We start from the raw sequence: 17,518 nt of genomic DNA on the forward strand, positions 1-17,518 counted from the left end.
CATATTCAAAAAATATCAGAAATAATAATTTAAAACATACATGTGTATGTGTCTGTATGTTTTCTTTCTGTACTCTGCATATTCTGTACCCTCCTTGGTCTGTGTGCATCCCAATTTGGAGCCTATTGACAAATACAGTAGCCACCAGCCATATGTAGTTACATAAATTAAAATTTTAGTTCCTCAGTCATACCAACCACATTTCAAGTTCTTAAAGGACACATGACTAATGAACAGTTCAGATATAAAATATTTCCATCACTGCAGAAAGTTCTACTGCATAACACTGACAAAGCTGAAAAAAACAAGGGACTCAGGCAGTAGGATCAACTCCTGACTCAAACCTGTAACTGTGGTACCATGTTCAAATCAAGTGATAAGATCTCTCTCCGAGCCTCAGCTCTCTACAAAGTGAAAATAAAAATAGGAACTACCTCATGGATTGCTGAACAGAGGAAATGAGATAAGGTGTGTAAAGTCTTTGGCAGAGTGCCTAAAACATAGAGGAACTTGAAAATGTTAGTAAAATTTGAGTTTAACCCAATTCTATCCATACAAGCCTGAAAGGCAAAGATCTTGTTATTGTCCTTGACTCTAGTGAGTAAGTTTTTCAAGGATATGTATCTTAGAAAAGACAAGAGTTTGGTTAACTTTTAGTTGAAAACAGAGCATTCAGAGAAAGATGGCAAATACCTGGATTTCAGTTACTGCTTGATTTCTTTGTCCTCCTCACCCACAACCCATGGACAGACCCTGGTCTTCTCCCAGTCATGCCCATCTCAGTGAAATGGCACTGCCATCCACAAACCTGATGAGTCATCACCACCTCAAACTCTTTCCCAGCTTCTTTATCCAATCCCTTTGCCTCCAAAATATTGTAGGATCTACCTCCAGAACACTTCATCTGATCTCTTCACTTCTCCTTGTGTCCGCTCCACACAGGGACAATAAAGGCTTGTGTCACTCCCCACTGAGGCTGCCATATACAGTGGTACAGGTTGTAGTAGAACAACCTTATAGAAGGGTGCCTCTCACAGTGAAACACTGTGAACTTTACATTTATCACAGATATTCTTTGGCAGGTGTCAGTGAAGTGCCTTGTTGTAATAAAAGTATTTTACAACAATTTTCCAACAAGCTGGAAATGCCTTGAGGAGTGGATACCTTTTTCTAATTTGCCCAAAGGTGCCATATGGGGTAGTAACATTTCTACTTCACTTAGAGCAAAATGCCAGCCCATCACCAGGTCCTTTAAGGCCTAGCAGAACCCAGCTTCTGTCATTCTCTCCACCTTAAGATGATGCCACACTCCACCAAATTCCAGTGATGTTGACCTTCTGTCATTTTGAAAATATGTCATGCTCTTTTCCACTGTGGAGGCCCACTGCCCAGGCTACTTCTCTATCTAGACAGCCCCAAGCCCAGCCCGCCCTGCCCTTTGCATAGCTGTGGCTCCGTGATATCTGTCAGGCCTCTGTGCCCTGAGAGAGTGCCCGTTATTCTCCGTCACAGCCCTGTGTGTTTCCCTCTCAGTACTCAGAGGTCTGTCTGGACACTGTAAACTCCATGAAGGCAGGGAGCTCATGGTCTTGTTCTTTCTATCCCCAGATCCTAACAGGACAGGAGGTTGTCCCAGCTCGTCAGTGGTCAGTCAGCTCAGCATTATTGCCACCCCTTTCTACATTCGCCTCTGCAGATGGGGAGAAAGCCTAGAACTCTATTTTCCAGAGAACTTTTCCCTGAATGGTCCCAGGTTAAATTCTGCCAGTGGAAACACATATGTGAGATATGAAAGGCAGAAGAAAAGGAGAAATCATTTCTCTCCAGTACACCTTCAGGCAGCTCAAATAACAGGGAGCTGTTTTCCTAGACTTCTGGGAAAATATCAGACAAACCTGAAAAAAAATGACATTCTGTTTTTAAAAGGGTGTGTGGGGGGGGCTGAATTCTGAAAAAGGGCAGTGGAAACGTTCCAGATTAAAAGAGGCAAACGAGACATAACAACTAAATTCAATACAGCCCACCCTCTAGATCCTCAGATGCAGAATCTGAGGATATAGGGGGTCTGACAGTACTATGCCATTTTATACAAGGGACTTGAGCACCTGCAGATTTTGGTATCCGTGGGCAGAAAGGTGGGGGAGGAGGACGTGGGAGAGGGAGGGCTTTCTGAAACCAATCCCCACTACGGATATGGAGGGATGACTGTAACTGACCCTATACTGGGTCCTGTAATAAAACGGGAAAGTGCTGCAAAGGATATTATTGGGTCAATTGACAAAATTGGAATGTGAACAGAAAATTAGATGAAAGTGTTGTATCAAAGTTATTTATTGTTCTGGTTATATAAGAGAATATCCCCATTTCTAGGATATACACACTGAAGTACTTAGGGGTAAAGGGCCATGATGTATATAATTTATCCTCAAATGATTCAGAAACATTTTTAATATATAACATATAATGTAAATATTAAATATGAAAGAGAGAAACCACCTATATAAATGATAAAGCAAACGGGGTGAAACGTTAGTAGGCGAATTTGTATAAAGAGTATGAATACGGACTTCCCTGGTGGCGCAGTGGTTAAGAATCTGCCTGCCAATGCAGGGGACATGGGTTCGATCCCTGGTCCGGGAAGATCCCACATGCTGCGGAGCAACTGGGCCCGTGAGCCACAACTACCGAGCCCACGTGCTGCAACTACTGAAGCCCACGCACCTAGAGCCCGTGCTCTGCAACAAGAGAAGCCACAGCAATCAGAAGCCCACACACCGCAACGAAGTGTGGCCCCCGCTGGCTGCAACTAGAGAAAGCCTGCTCACAGCAACAAAGACCCAATGCAGCCAAAAATCAATCAATCAATCAATAAAATTTTTTAAAAAGTATATGAATATATAGGTACTATTTCTATTCTTGAAAAATGTAAGTTTGACGTTATTTACCCCCCCCAAAAAAGGTAATATATATAATGAAGCATTAAATAAACTATAGTGAATAATGCAAGACAAACTAGGATAGTTGTCTTAAATATCCAGTCTCAAAATAGGCCCAGCCTGACAGCTACAATTAAAAAACAATACATTTGATGTTTTTTTCTAATTCTTCTGTGAACAAAAAGTGAATTTACTCTTCTTGCAGAAGACAAATGCTCCCTGGCTATGGGAAAATAACCTATCATACACAGGGTGTCATTCTAAACATTTAAACATGGGACATTTGTGGCTTTGCTGGCCACTGTGTCCTACGAACTAGATTGGGACAATATATTTGCTGCAGATCCTGGACGAAATGGGCACAGATCTTATATCCCTTATAAAAATTCATCATGTAAAGAGAATAATCCAAATTATAACCACATCCCCAAACTGCAGCATTGCACACTTTTTGCTTTGAAGAAGGAAGTCCCCAGTACTCATGGAAATACAGTTCTATGTTGTTTTAACAATTCTATGTTGTTTTAACAAAGAGCCTTATGGTCGGCTTCTAGAAGATCATTTAGAAGTTTCCCCTGCTTGCTTTGGCAGCACATATACCAAAATTAGAACAATACAGAGAAGATGGGTATGGCCCCTGCACAAGGATGACATGCAAATTCATTAAGTCTTCCATATTTTAAAAAGAAGAAAGAGAAGATGGTGTACTAGGAGGATGCAGAATTCATGTCTCCTCACAACTAGGGCACCTACCAGGCACCGGTGGGGGACCACGGACACCTAAGGGGACGGGAGGAACCCCCAGCGACCGGGTAGGACGTGGGGCGTGGGGGGAGTGAAGGGGGAGGAGAAGTGGAGGCGGGACGGGACTGGTGTCCCTGAGGGGCAACTGGGGGAGGGGAAGGGATCCCACGCCCAAAGGGGGAAATTGGGGAACCACTGGGAGGGCAGAGGATCAAAAGGGAGCGTGGCCAGGTTTCCCCCTCCCACTTGGACCCCCAGGAACCTGCTGAGATCCTGGGCCTGATCTCCTGCCCACCGAGGCCCCCTCCAGCCCCGAGGATCCTGAGGGAGTGGGAGGGAGGGAAGGGAGAGCAAAAGTAAAGCCCGGACCTCCTGGGCCAGCACCCCTGAGGGGTGACTGGGGGAGGGAAGGAGTTCCTACACCCAGCGGGACCCACCCATGGTTAGGGGTCCAGCAGAGACGGGGGAGACCCTGGGGGAGTCGGTGGTGGGGGCACAAAGGAACGAAGGGAACGGGGCCAGTGCTTACCCTGTCCACTTAGGCACCAGGAAGCCTGTTGGGCTCCCGGGCCTAATCCTCTGCCCTCAGAGCCTCCCTCCTGCCGTGCAGAGCCCAAGCCCCGCCCCTACACCCCACCCAGGGCCCCACCTCTACACTTGGAGACCCCCTCCAATGAGCTGAGCCTAAACCGAACCCAAACACCCTCACTCAGGGCCCTACCTCCTAACTCGGGAACTCTACACTCCAGAGGCCCTCCTTCCCACTCGCTGCCTCTCCCCTTCTGCACAGGTCCTAGGCAGAGGCCCCGCCCCACGCTTGAACATCCCCCCCTCAACCCGCCTAGGTCCCGCCCCACCCTAAACCCCGCCCCTGCCTAAGTTCCACCCCCCCCACTCCCCACCCCTGCCTAAACTCTGCCCCCATACCCAAGGCCTTTTTTTTTTTTTTTTCCCTTTTCTTTTTTCCTCCTTTAGATTGGGATTCTGTTTTATCTTGTTGATTCATTGTTGTTGATTCTTTTATATTTTTATTTTTCCTAATAAATCTTTTATTTTTCTAATTTTATTTTATTCTTTATACTTTGTTAGTGATCTCTCCTTTTGGCTTGTTACCCCCACCCTTTTTTTTTTTTCTCTTTTCTGTTGTGGTTTTATTTTACCTTGTTGCAGTTGTTTCATTTATAGTTTCATTTTTACTAATATATTTTTTATCTTTCTAATTTTATTTTACTTTTTATTCTTTGATATTGTACTGCTCTTTTTTCTTTCTTTCTTCCTTCTTTTTTTTTTTTAACTGCACCACGAAGCTTGTGGTATTTTGGTTCCCAAGCCAGAGGTTGGGCCCAAGCTCCTGTGGTGGAATCTCCGAGTCCAAACCACTGAACCCAGAACCTCAGACCCCAGGGAATATCAATTGGAGTAAGGCCTCCTGGAGGTCCTGATATCAGCACCAAGACCCAGCCCTATCCAACTGCCTGCAAATTCCAGTGCTGGATGTCTCAGGCCAAACAACCAGTAAGACAAGAATACACCACCACCCATCAAAAAAAAAGGAAACGGCAAAAAAAATGTTACAGATGAAGGAGCAAAGTAAAAACCAACAAGACCAAATACATGAAGATGAAATAGGCAACCTACCTAAAAAGGAATTCAGGGTAATGATAGTAAAGATGATCCCAAATCTCGGAAACATAATGGAGAAAATAGAAGAAACATTTAACAAGGATCTAGAAGAACTAAAGAGCAAACAGACAGTGATGAACAACACAATTACTGAAATGAAAAATACTCTACAAGGAATCAATAACAGAATAAGTGAGGCAGAACGAATAAGTGAGCTGGAAGATAAAATGGTGGAAATAACTGCCAGGGAGCAGAATAAAGAAAAAAGGATGAAAAGAATTGAGGAAAGTCTCAGAGACCTCTGGGACAATGTTAAATGCACCAACATTCGAATTATAAGGGTCCTAAAAGAAGAAGAGAAAAAGAAAGGGTCTGAGAAAATATTTGAAGAGATTATAGTCAAAAACTTCCCTAACATGGGAAAGGAAATAATCAAGTCCAGGAAGCGCGGAGAGTCCCATACAGGATAAACCCAAAGAGAAACACGCCGAGACACAAATTAATCAAACTATCAAAAATTAAATACAAAGAAAAAATATTACAAGCAGCAAGGGAAAAGCAACAAATAACATAAAAGGGAATCCCCATAATGTCAACAGCTGATTTTTCAGCAGAAACTCTGCAAGCCAGAAGGGAGTGGCAGGACATATTTAAAGTGAAGAAAGGGAAAAACCTACAACCAAGATTACTCTACCCAGCAAGGATCTCATTCAGATTTGATGGAAGAAATTAAAACCTTGACAGATAAGCAAAAGTTAAGAGAAGTCAGCACCACCAAACCAGCTTTACAACAAATGCTAAAGGAACTTCTCTAGGCAGGAAACACAAGAGAAGGAAAAGACCTACAATAACAAACACAAAACAATTAAGAAAATGGTAACAGTAACATACATATCAATAATTACCTTAAATGTAAATGGATTAAATGCTCCAACCAAAAGACATAGACTGGCTGAATGGGTACAAAAACAAATCCTGTACATATGCTGTCTACAAGAGACCCACTTCAGACCTAGGGACACATACAGACTGAAAGTGAAGGGATGGAAAAAGATATTCCATGCAAATGGAAATCAAAAGAAAGCTGGAGGAGCTATACTCATATCAGACAAAATAGACTTTAAAATAAACACTATTACAAGAGACAAAGAAGGACACTACATAACGATCAAGGGATCAATCCAAGAAGAAGATATAACAATTGTAAATATTTATGCACCCAACATAGGAGCACCTCAATACATAAGGCAAATGCTAACAACCATAAAAGGGGAAATCAACAGTAACACAATCATAGTAGGGGACTTTTTTTTTTTTTTTTTTACAGAAGTGATCTTTTTTTTTTTTAATTTTATTTATTTATTTATTTTTGGCTCCGTTGGTCTTCATTGCCGCGAGTGGGCTTTCTCTAGTTGTGGTGAGCGGGGGCTACTTTTCCTTGCAGTGCGTGGGCTTCTCATTGCAGTGGCTTCTCTTGTTGCGGAGCACAGGCTCTAGGTGCACAGGCTTCAGTAGTTGCAGCACGCAGGCTCAGTAGTTGTGGCTCATGGGCTCTAGAGTGCAGACTCAGTAGTTGTGGCACACAGGCTTAGTTGCTACGTGGCATGTGGGATCTTCCCGGACCAGGGCTTGAACCCATGTCTGCTGCATTGGCAGGTGGATTCTTAACCACTGCACCCCCAGGGACGTCCAATAGTAGGGGACTTTTAACACCCCACTTTCACCAATGGACAGATCATCCAAAATGAAAATAAGTAAAGAAACACAAGCTTTAAATGACACATTAAACAGATGGACTTAATTGATATTTAAAGGACATTCCATCCAAAAACAGCAGAACACACTTTCTTCTCAAGTGCTCATGGAACATTCTCCAAGATAGATCATATCTTGGGTCACAAATCACGTCCTGGTAAATTTAAGAAAATTGAAATCGTATCTATCTTTTCTTACCATAATGCTATGAGACTAGATATCAATTACAGGAAAAAATCTGTGAAAAATACAAACACAAGGAGGCTAAACAATACACTACTAAATAACCAAGAGATCACTGAATAAATCAAAGAGGAAATCAAAAAATACCTAGAAACAAATGACAATGAAAACACAACGACCCAAAACCTATGGGATGCAGCAAAAGCAGTTCTAAGAAGGAAGTTTATAGCAATACAATCCTACCTCAAGAAACAAGAAACATCTCAAATAAACAACCTAACCTTACACCTAAAGCAACTAGAGAAAGAAGCACAAAAAAACCCCCCAAAGTTGGGGCTTCCCTGGTGGCGCAGTGGTTGAGAATCTGCCTGCCAATGCAGGGGACACAGGTTCGAGCCCTGGTCTGGGAAGATCCCACATGCCGTGGAGCAACTAGGCCCGTGAGCCACAATTACTGAGCCTGCGCGTCTGGAGCCTGTGCTCTGCAACAAGAGAGGCCGAGATAGTGAGAGGCCCGAGCACCGTGATGAAGAGTGGCCACCGCTTGCCGCAGCTAGAGAAGGCCCTCGCACAGAGACGAAGACCCAACACAGCCATAAATAAATAAATAAATAAATAAACCCAAAGTTTAAAAAAAAAAAAAAAAAACCCCAAAGTTAGCAGAAGGAAAGAAATCATAAAGATCAGGTAAGAAATAAATGAAAAAGAAATGAAGGAAACAATAGCAAAGACCAATAAAACTAAAAGCTGGTTCTTTGAGAAGATAAACAAAATTGATAAAACATTAGCCAGACTCATCAAGAAAAAAGGGAAGACTCAAATCAATAGAATTAGAAATGAAAAAGAAGTAACAACTGACACTGCAGAAATACAAAGGATCATGAGAGATTACTACAAGTAACTATTTGCCAATAAAATGGACAACCTGGAAGAAATGGACAAATTGTTAAAAAAGCACAACCTTCCGAGACTGAACCAGGAAGAAATAGAAAATATAAACAGACCAGTCACAGGCACTGAAATTGAAACTGTGATAAAAATCTTCCAACAAACAAAAGCCAAGGACCAGATGGCTTCACAGGCGAATACTGTCAAACATTTAGAGAAGAGCTAACACCTATCCTTCTCAAACTCTTCCAAAATATAGCAGAGGGAACAACACTCCAAAACTCATTCTACGAGGCCACCATCACCCTGATACCAAAACCAGACAGAGATGTCACAAAGAAAGAAAACTACAGGCCAATATCTCTGATGAACATAGATGCAAAAATCCTCAACAAAATACTAGCAAACAGAATCCGACAGAATGTTAAAAGGATCATACACCATGATCAAGTGGTGTTTATCCCAGGAATGCAAGGATTCTGCAAATATGCAAATCAATGTGATACACCACATTAACAAATTGAAGGATAAAAACCATATGATAATCTCAATAGATGCAGAAAAAGCTTTTGACAAAATTCAACACCCATTTATGATAAAAAAAAAACTCTCCAGAAAGTAGGCATAGGGAGAACCTACCTTAACATAATAAAGGCCATATATACAAACACACACCCAACATCGTTCTCAATGGTGAAAAACTGAAACCATTTCCTCTAAGATCAGGAACAAGATAAGGTTGCCCACTCTCACCACTATAACTCAACATAGTTTTGGAAGTTTTAGCTGCAGCAATCAGAGAAGAAAAAGAAATAAAAGGAATCCAAATCAGAAAAGAAGAAGTAAAACTGTCACTGTTTGCAGCTGACATGATACTATACATAGAGAACCCTAAAGATGCTACCAGAAAACTACTAGAGCTAATCAATGAATTTGGTAGAGTAACAGGATACAAAATTAATGCACAGAACTCTCTTGCATTCCTATACACTAATGATGAAAAATCTGAAAGAGAAATTAAGGAAACACTTCCATGTACCATTGCAACAAAAAGAATAAAATACCTAGGAATTAACCTACCTAAGGAGACAAAAGACCTGTTTGCAGAAAACTATAAGACACTGATGAAAGAAATTAAAGATGATAGAAACAGATGGAGAGATATACCATGTTCTTGGACTGGAAGAAACAACATTGTGAAAATTACTCTACTACTCAAAGCAATCTACAGATTCAATGCAATGCCTATCAAACTACCAATGGCATTTTTCACAGAAGTAGAACAAAAAAATGCACAATTTGTATGGAAACACAAAAGACCCTGAATAGCCAAAACAACCTTGAGAAAGAAAAACGGAGCTGGAGGAATCAGCCTCCTGGTCTTCAGACTATACTACAAAGCTACAGTAATCAAGACAGTATGGTACTGACACAAAAACAGAAATATAGATCAATGGAACAACATAGAAAGCCCAGAGATAAACCCCAAGCACCTATGGTCACCTTATCTTTGATAAAGGAGGCAAGAATATACAATGGAGAAAAGACAACCTCTTCAATAAGTGGTGCTGGGAAAACTGGACAGCTACATGTAAAAGAATGAAATTAGAACATTCCCTAACACCACACACAAAAATAAACTCAAAATGGATTAAAGACCTAAATGTAAGGCCAGACACTATAAAACTCTTAGAGGAAAACATAGGCAGAACACTCTATGACATAAATCACAGCAAGATCCTTTTTGATCCACCTTCTAGAGAAATGGAAATAAAAACAAAAATAAACAAATGGGACCTAATGAAACTGAAAAGCTTTTGCACAGCAAAGGAAACCATAAACAAGATGAAAAGACAACCCTCAGAATGGGAGAAAATATTTGCAAACAAAGCAAGAGACAAAGGATTAATCTCCAAAATATACAAGCAGCTCATGCAGCTCAATATCCAAAAAACAACCCAATCCAAAGATGGGCAGAAGACCTAATAGATATTTCTCCAAAGAAGATATGCCGATTGCCAACAAACACATGAAAATATGCTCAGCATCACTAATCATTAGAGAAATGCAAGTCAAAACTACAGTGAGATATCATCTCACACCTGTCAGAATGGTCATCATCAAAAAATCTAGAAACAATAAATGCTGGAGAGGGTGTGGAGAAAAGGGAACTCTCTCGCACTGTTGGTGGGAATGTAAATTGATACAGCCACTATGGAGAACAGTATGGAGGTTCCTTAAAAAACTAAAAATAGAACTACCATACGACCCAGCAATCCCACTACTGGGCATATACCCTGAGAAAACCATAATTCAAAGTGTCATGTACCACAATGTTCAATGCAGCACTATTTACAATAGCCAGGACATGGAAGCAACTTAAGTGTCCATCAACAGATAAATGGATAAAGAAGATGTGGCACATATATACAATGGAATATTACTCAGCCATAAAAAGAAATGAAACTGAGTTATTTGTAGTGAGGTGGATAGACTTAGAGTCTGTCATACAGAGTGAAGTAAGTCAGAAGGAGAAAAACAAATACTGTATGCTAACACATATATATGGAATCTAAAAAAAAAAAAAGTTCTAACGAACCTAGGGGCAGGACAGGAATAAAGACACAGACATAGAGAATGGACCTGAGGACATGGGGAGGGGGAAGAGTAAGATGGGACGAAGTGAGAGAGTAGCATTGACATATATACACTACCAAATGTAAAATAGATAGCTAGTGGGAAGCAGCTGCATGGCACAGGGAGATCAGCTCGGTGCTTTGTGACCACCTAGAGGGGTGGGATTGGGAGGGTGGGAGGGAGACACAAGAGGGAGGGGATATGGGCATATATGTATATGTAGAGCGGATTCACTTTTTTATACAGCAGAAACTAACACAACACTGTAAAGCAATTATGCTCCAATAAAGATGTTAAAAAAAAAAAAAGAGCAATAATACCAATTGCTGGTGAGGATGGAGAGAAACTGGATCTCTCATACATTACTGGTGTGAATGTAAAATGGTATAGTCACTCTGGAAAAGTATCTGTCAGTTACTTACAAAACAAAATATGCGCCTATCATACAGCCCAGCAACTATACTCCAGGGCATTTATCCCAGAAAAATGAAAATTTATGTTTACAGAAAAATCTGTACATAAATGTCCATAGCAGCCTTAGTTGTAAAAGCAAGAGAGAAAAATAAAAGAGACAACCCACATGTCCTTCAGGGGGTGAGACTCTGGAATATTCATACAATGGAATAGTACTCAGCAATGAAAACGAGTAAACTATTAATGAGGCAAAAAACTGGATCTCAAATGCGTTATGCTTAGTGAAAAATGTAAACCACAAAAAGTTACATACTGGATGATTCTATATAACATTCTTGAAATGACAAAACTACAGATTCGGAAAGAGATTGGTGATTGCCATGGGACAGGGAAAGGGTGGAAGGGGTTCATATATAAAAGGGTAGTAGGAGGGAGTTCCTTTGTCGTGTTGAAAGAGTTCTATGCCCTGATTGTTGTGGTGGTTACATGAATCTATAGAAGGGATAAAATTGCATAGAACTACACACACACACACACACACACACACACACACACACACACACACGAACGCATGTAAAAAATGGTGAAGATTGAGTAAGACCTCTTGTAACCTATAAGCTACTTAATGGTGTTAGACAATGTCAGTTTCTCGGTTTTGATATTGTACTGCAGTTAGTTATATGACATGTCAGCATTGGAGGAAGCTGAGTGAAGGACACATGGAACTCTATGTACTATTTTTGCAACTTCTTCTGAGTCTATAATTATTTCACAATAAAAAGTTTTTTAAAAAGTTAAAAATTAAAATTAAAAGAAAGAAAGAAAAGTTTCCCAATTAAATGACATAGAAGTATCCCTTAAAAATACTGCAAGACAGTAAAATGGTCAGTGGTTGCCAGGTGTTGGCAGGAGGCAGGGCTGAGCACAGAGGCTTTTTAGCACAGTGAAACTATTCTGTGTGATAGGATGATGGTGGGCTACATGCCATTATACATTTGGCAAAATATATACCGTACAACACCATGAATGAACCCTGATGTGAACTATAGACTTTAGATAATATTGACATGCCAATGTAGGTTCATCAATTGTAACAATCTGTGGAGGATGTTGATAGTAGGTGAGGTTGTGCATATTGGGGGGGAAGGAGGTATATGGGAACTCTGTACTTTCCCCTCAATTTTGCTGTGAACCTAAAACTGCTCTAAAAGATAAAATCTATCCAAATTAAAAAAAAAAGTTACTGCATATATTCCTTGGAGAGATTGGAATTTAAGCTTGGGGACTTTTTTTTTTTTTTTTTTTTTTTAATAAATTTATTTATTTATTTTCGGCTGTGTTGGGTCTTCGTTTCTGTGCGACGGCTTTCTCTAGTTGCGGCGAGCGGGAGCCACTCTTCATCGCGGTGCGCGGGCCTCTCACTATCGCAGCCTCTCCTGTTGCGGAGCACAGGCTCCAGACGCGCAGGCTCAGTAGTTGTGGCTCACGGGCCTAGCCGCTCCGCGGCATGTGGGATCCTCCCAGACCAGGGCGCGAACCCGCGTGCCCTGCATTGGCAGGCAGACTCTGAACCACCGCGCCACCAGGGAAGCCCCTTGGGGACTTACTTGAGAAGCTTTTTGGCAGGCATTTAAATTTATTTCTTGAAAGATTTATTGTAAATTGTATTTCTCAGACTACTGCTCTTTTAACCATCTGTCAAGTTATCTTATCTTACCATCAAAAAATGACATTTAAATCTGAACAGAGAAGTTTATCCATATTTTTAAAAATTAAGTTTTCTTGGCAGAAATTTGATCTTGATCTTGGAAACTTTATCATATAAACCTAGTACACTTCAAGAATCCTGTAACTTTTCCCAACAATGGATAAAAATTGATCAGGGATTTGCCTCAATTCAAACTAAGTTTACATATTTCTAACAGGGACATCATTTATTTATCATATTGGAAACTAAGGAAATAGTTTTATGCTCATCTGTGTCTTATTAGAAACATAAGGCTTAACACCCTGTACTAAAATAAATTCCAGGTATATGAGTGAATTACAATGTAAAATTTTTAAATTTTTGTATAAAAAAGCCATATAAAATATGTATCTATCTTTGGTAGGATTATGCATGATTATTTTTCTTCTCTGTAATTTACCAATCTTCTATAATAAGTACATATTGTTTTATTTTTGTAAAAAACATTCAAGGCATAGTCATGGGTAAGTTTTTCAATGAAGCGTGAATCATATTCAAATACTCATACACAAAAAGACACAATGGCTGCTTTCTTTGGTAGAAAATCCCTAAGTGATTTGCATATTACCTTCTCTGCCAGTGGTAGGAAATTATACAACAAATGCCTTATTTCTCAACATTAACTTCTGTAAATGACAAAACATTAACCTCAACAAGCAGTTATTGAGTAAGCTTACCATCTATAAAACTAGCTCAAAATAAGTATACAACCTGCAAAGTTAGAACACTGTATTAAGGTTTTCAAAATTGGTGCCAGATTAAATGAAATTGAACAGAAACTTTAAATCCACATATTATCAGGGAATTTTTTTTTAATTTATTTATTTTATTTATTTATTTTTGGCTGCATTGGGTCTTCGTTGCTGTGCACAGGCTTTCTCTAGTTGAGGCGAGCAGGGACTACCCTTCGTTGTGGTGTGAGGGCTTCTCATTGAGCTAGCTTCTCTTGTTGCGGAGCATGGGCCTGCGGGCTTGCTCAGTAGTTGTGGCTCATGGGCTCTAGAGCGCAGACTCAGTAGTTATGGCACACGGACTTAGTTGCTCTGAGACATGTGGGATCTTCCCAGAACACGGATCGAACTTGTGACCCCTGCATTGGCAGGTAGATTCTTAACCACTGCACCACGAGGGAAGTCCCAAAGGAATTTATTTTTTAAAGCAATATATTTTTCTAGAATACTGGTATAAATAGGTTGTCCATACTTTTATGTAAAGAGAAGAAATTTAAGCATGATTTCATTAAAAATTCATTTTCAAATAAAAATTAAAACTTTTACAGTTTGGAGCCAGATAGACCTGAGTTCAAAATCTGATTCTGCAAATTATTAGCTGTATAACCTTGTGTAAATAGTTTAACTGTTCTGCACCTCAATTTTCTTATTAGTAAAATTGGAAAAATAATCCCTGCTCCCTAGAATTATAAAGATTAGGGGTAACATAAGTAAAGCACATAGCAAATAGCACATGCTCAGTAAACAGTGGATGTGGTGGTAATAGTTGTAGTGGAAAATGTTGTTGCTATTGAAATTTTTAATAAAATACAAATTTTTACCACTTATGTGAAAAGGCAGGAAATAGTATATTAAACTTTGACATGCCTGACTCACAGATCCCTGGCCAGATCTTGCAAAGAGACTTCCTCCATATTTGTGCCTCTCTGTACGCTTGAAATTGAGAACAAACAAGGAATGTTCATAAGCAGCACAAATCCTATGTAATGAGTGGTCATTCAGCTGCAACCACCAAACTGCACTCCTCACCTGGTCTCCCTCTGACTCTGTATGGAACCACCCCCAACACTCTTCTCCAGCCCCTACTTCTGCTCACACCTACCCACAGGTTTCTTTACTTCTTAGCTCAAGCTCAGCCACCAGGCCTGGTGGGCACTGGGATAGGCAGGCCAGGTGGAACAGGGCACCTGGTTCTAGAAGAGAGGCAAGGTGGCTGGACCAAGAGAAAAGGTCCAAACTTCTTGCTCCACTGCAGCTGGGCCTCAGCACATACAATCATTGCTTACTGCATTATGACTCATGCATAAGGAAGTCCAAATTTGGAAATGAAACTGAGTGGCAAGGTGGCCAAAGCAGCCAAGAAACAAGGAACAGAGGTAAGAGATATAGGCTCACAGCCAGGGACCATAGGACTTAGTGCAGAGGACTGTTTCTAAGCTGGAGTCAAAACTCTTTAAGGGTTGGAAAGGATGTTTTGATCTGGAAAATACTGAATATCTTTTCTTTTCTTTTTTTTTGGCTGCTTGGGGTCTTAGTTGCGGCCCTCAGCATCTTTGTTGCAGCATGCAGGATCTTTCGTTACAGTGCGCAGGCTCTTCTTGCAGAGTGCAGGCTTCTCTCTAGTTGTGGCGATCGGGCTCTAGGGTGCTCAGGCTCAGTAGTAGTTGCGGCACACAGGCTTAGCTGCCCCAGGGCATGTGGGATCTTAGGTCCCCAACCAGGGATCGAACCCGTATCCCCTGCATTGGAAGGCAGATTCTTAACCACTGGACCACCAGGGAAGTCCCAGAAAAGCTTTATTTTTAAAAAGATAATTGGACATTAAATGCCCCTGAAGAGCTTTCCGTGGATGTTGGATAACAATTACTGATTACAACCCTTTAAAAGATGTCAAGTTCAGACTCCTTAACAGAGCCCCTCACTATCACTCCTCAGCGTCCCTTTCTGGAGAACTTACAGTTTTCCTCCCAACACACTCAATAGAGGATACTGGTTATTTTCCCTCTTTGCATCCATGCACTCTTCTTTTGGTAAAACAACATCCCAGTTTTGTTTTGCATAACCATTTCTACCCCACTCTCAACAAAATGTTTTGGATGGGATTAACCCTCCCTCAGCTCCAAGGAGGTTTTTACCAACCAGGTTATCCCATACTCCTAAATACAGTAATTGGTCCCATCAGAATGAAGCCCAGCATCATCAGAAAATCTACAAACAACAAATGCTGGAGAGGGTGTGGAGAAAAGGGAACCCTCTTGCCCTGTTGGTGGGAATGTAAATTGATAAGCTGCTATGGAGAACAGTATGGAGGTTTCTTTAAAAACTAAAAATAGAAGTACCATATGACCCAGCAATCCCACTTCCGGGCATATACCCAGAGAAAACCATAATTCAAAAAGACACATGCACCCCAATGTTCAATGCAGCACTATTTACAATAGCCAGGTTATGGAAGCAACCTAAATGCCCATCAACAGACAAATGGATAAAGAAGCTGTGGTACGTATATACAATGGAATATCACTCAGCCATAAAAAGGAACAAAATTGGGTCATTTGTAAATGCATCTAGAGACCCATCCAGAGTGAAGTAAGTCAGAAAGAGAAAAACAGATATCGTGTATTAATGCGTATGTGTGGAATCTAGAAAAATGGTACAGATGAACCGGCTTGCAAGGCAGAAATAGAGACACAGATGTAGAGAACAAACATATGGACACCAAGGGGGGAAAGTGAGGGGGGGTGGTGATGGTGGGATGAATTGGGAGATTGGGATTGACATATATACACTGATATGTATAAAATAGATAATTAATAAGAAACTGCTGTATAAAAAAAAATAAGTAAAATTCAAAAAATAAAAATTAAAAAAAATTTTTAAAAGAATGAAGCCCAGGATTTTATTTAACAATTGAAAAAAGAGATGTTCTTTCTCCTGTGGACATGAACAAGGAATCATATAACCTCAGGACTTTTGGTATCCATCTTGGGACCATAAAGGAAGTCTGCCATAGGATGCAGCTCACAGAGTGGAAGCCAGAACAGAGAGAGGAAAAGAAATGAGACCTTGACGCCGACAAGCCTTACCTACAGCTTGAACAACCTCTGGCCTTTTTAGGTGGGTTGAGTTCCCTTCATTGTTTAAGTCAGTGGAAGCTGGATTTTCTGTTGCTTTCAACCAAGAGACTCCTAATTAATAGTACCAACACTATGACCCAGCCACCTTGAGTCACTAAAATACATGTATTTTTACTTCAAATTATGGTTAAACTGAGCTCAAAATGTATTAAGCGTAATCACCATAAAAAGCACAACCTGGCTAGCTGACGAACAAAATCACCATCTGCACCATCTAGAAAACATTTTTAAAACTGAGAACATTCCAGATTTCCAGCTGTGGAGAAGTGCCCGTCCTTAAGGGTTGACTGGTTGGCATCTGCAATTTTAGGGCACTTGGCTCGACAAATGACCATGGGCAGCTCTCTGAGCTCCCAGCTTTTCTCAAAAATATCTGCTGAGCAATCAGGTCGGGCGCCGCTGAGAAGAAACCTTGGCGTCTTGTGAAGACCTCACCCGAGGCCTGATGACTCCTCCGTATGGAGAGCATGCGAATAGAAAAACTCCACTGGAGTCAAAGGTGTGCTTCTAACTTCCTGCCGTGGTCATTTGAATGGGTAAGTCTGAGTACATGCAACACAGCTGCAACCAATGTGGCTGAGTCAACTGGAGAGGCTTCAGGGTAACATAAAAAGGGGAAATGGAGGAACATTTTTTAATTCGGGGAGCCATATTCTCCCTTCCCTTCATATATATAATTCTGTTTTCTCACTACATTTGAGCAACTAGAGAAGCCTCCAAGGG

This window comes from Balaenoptera borealis, assembly GCF_965194805.1.
Source record: "Balaenoptera borealis genome assembly, chromosome: 17".
Classification (NCBI taxonomy): Eukaryota; Metazoa; Chordata; class Mammalia; order Artiodactyla; family Balaenopteridae; genus Balaenoptera; species Balaenoptera borealis.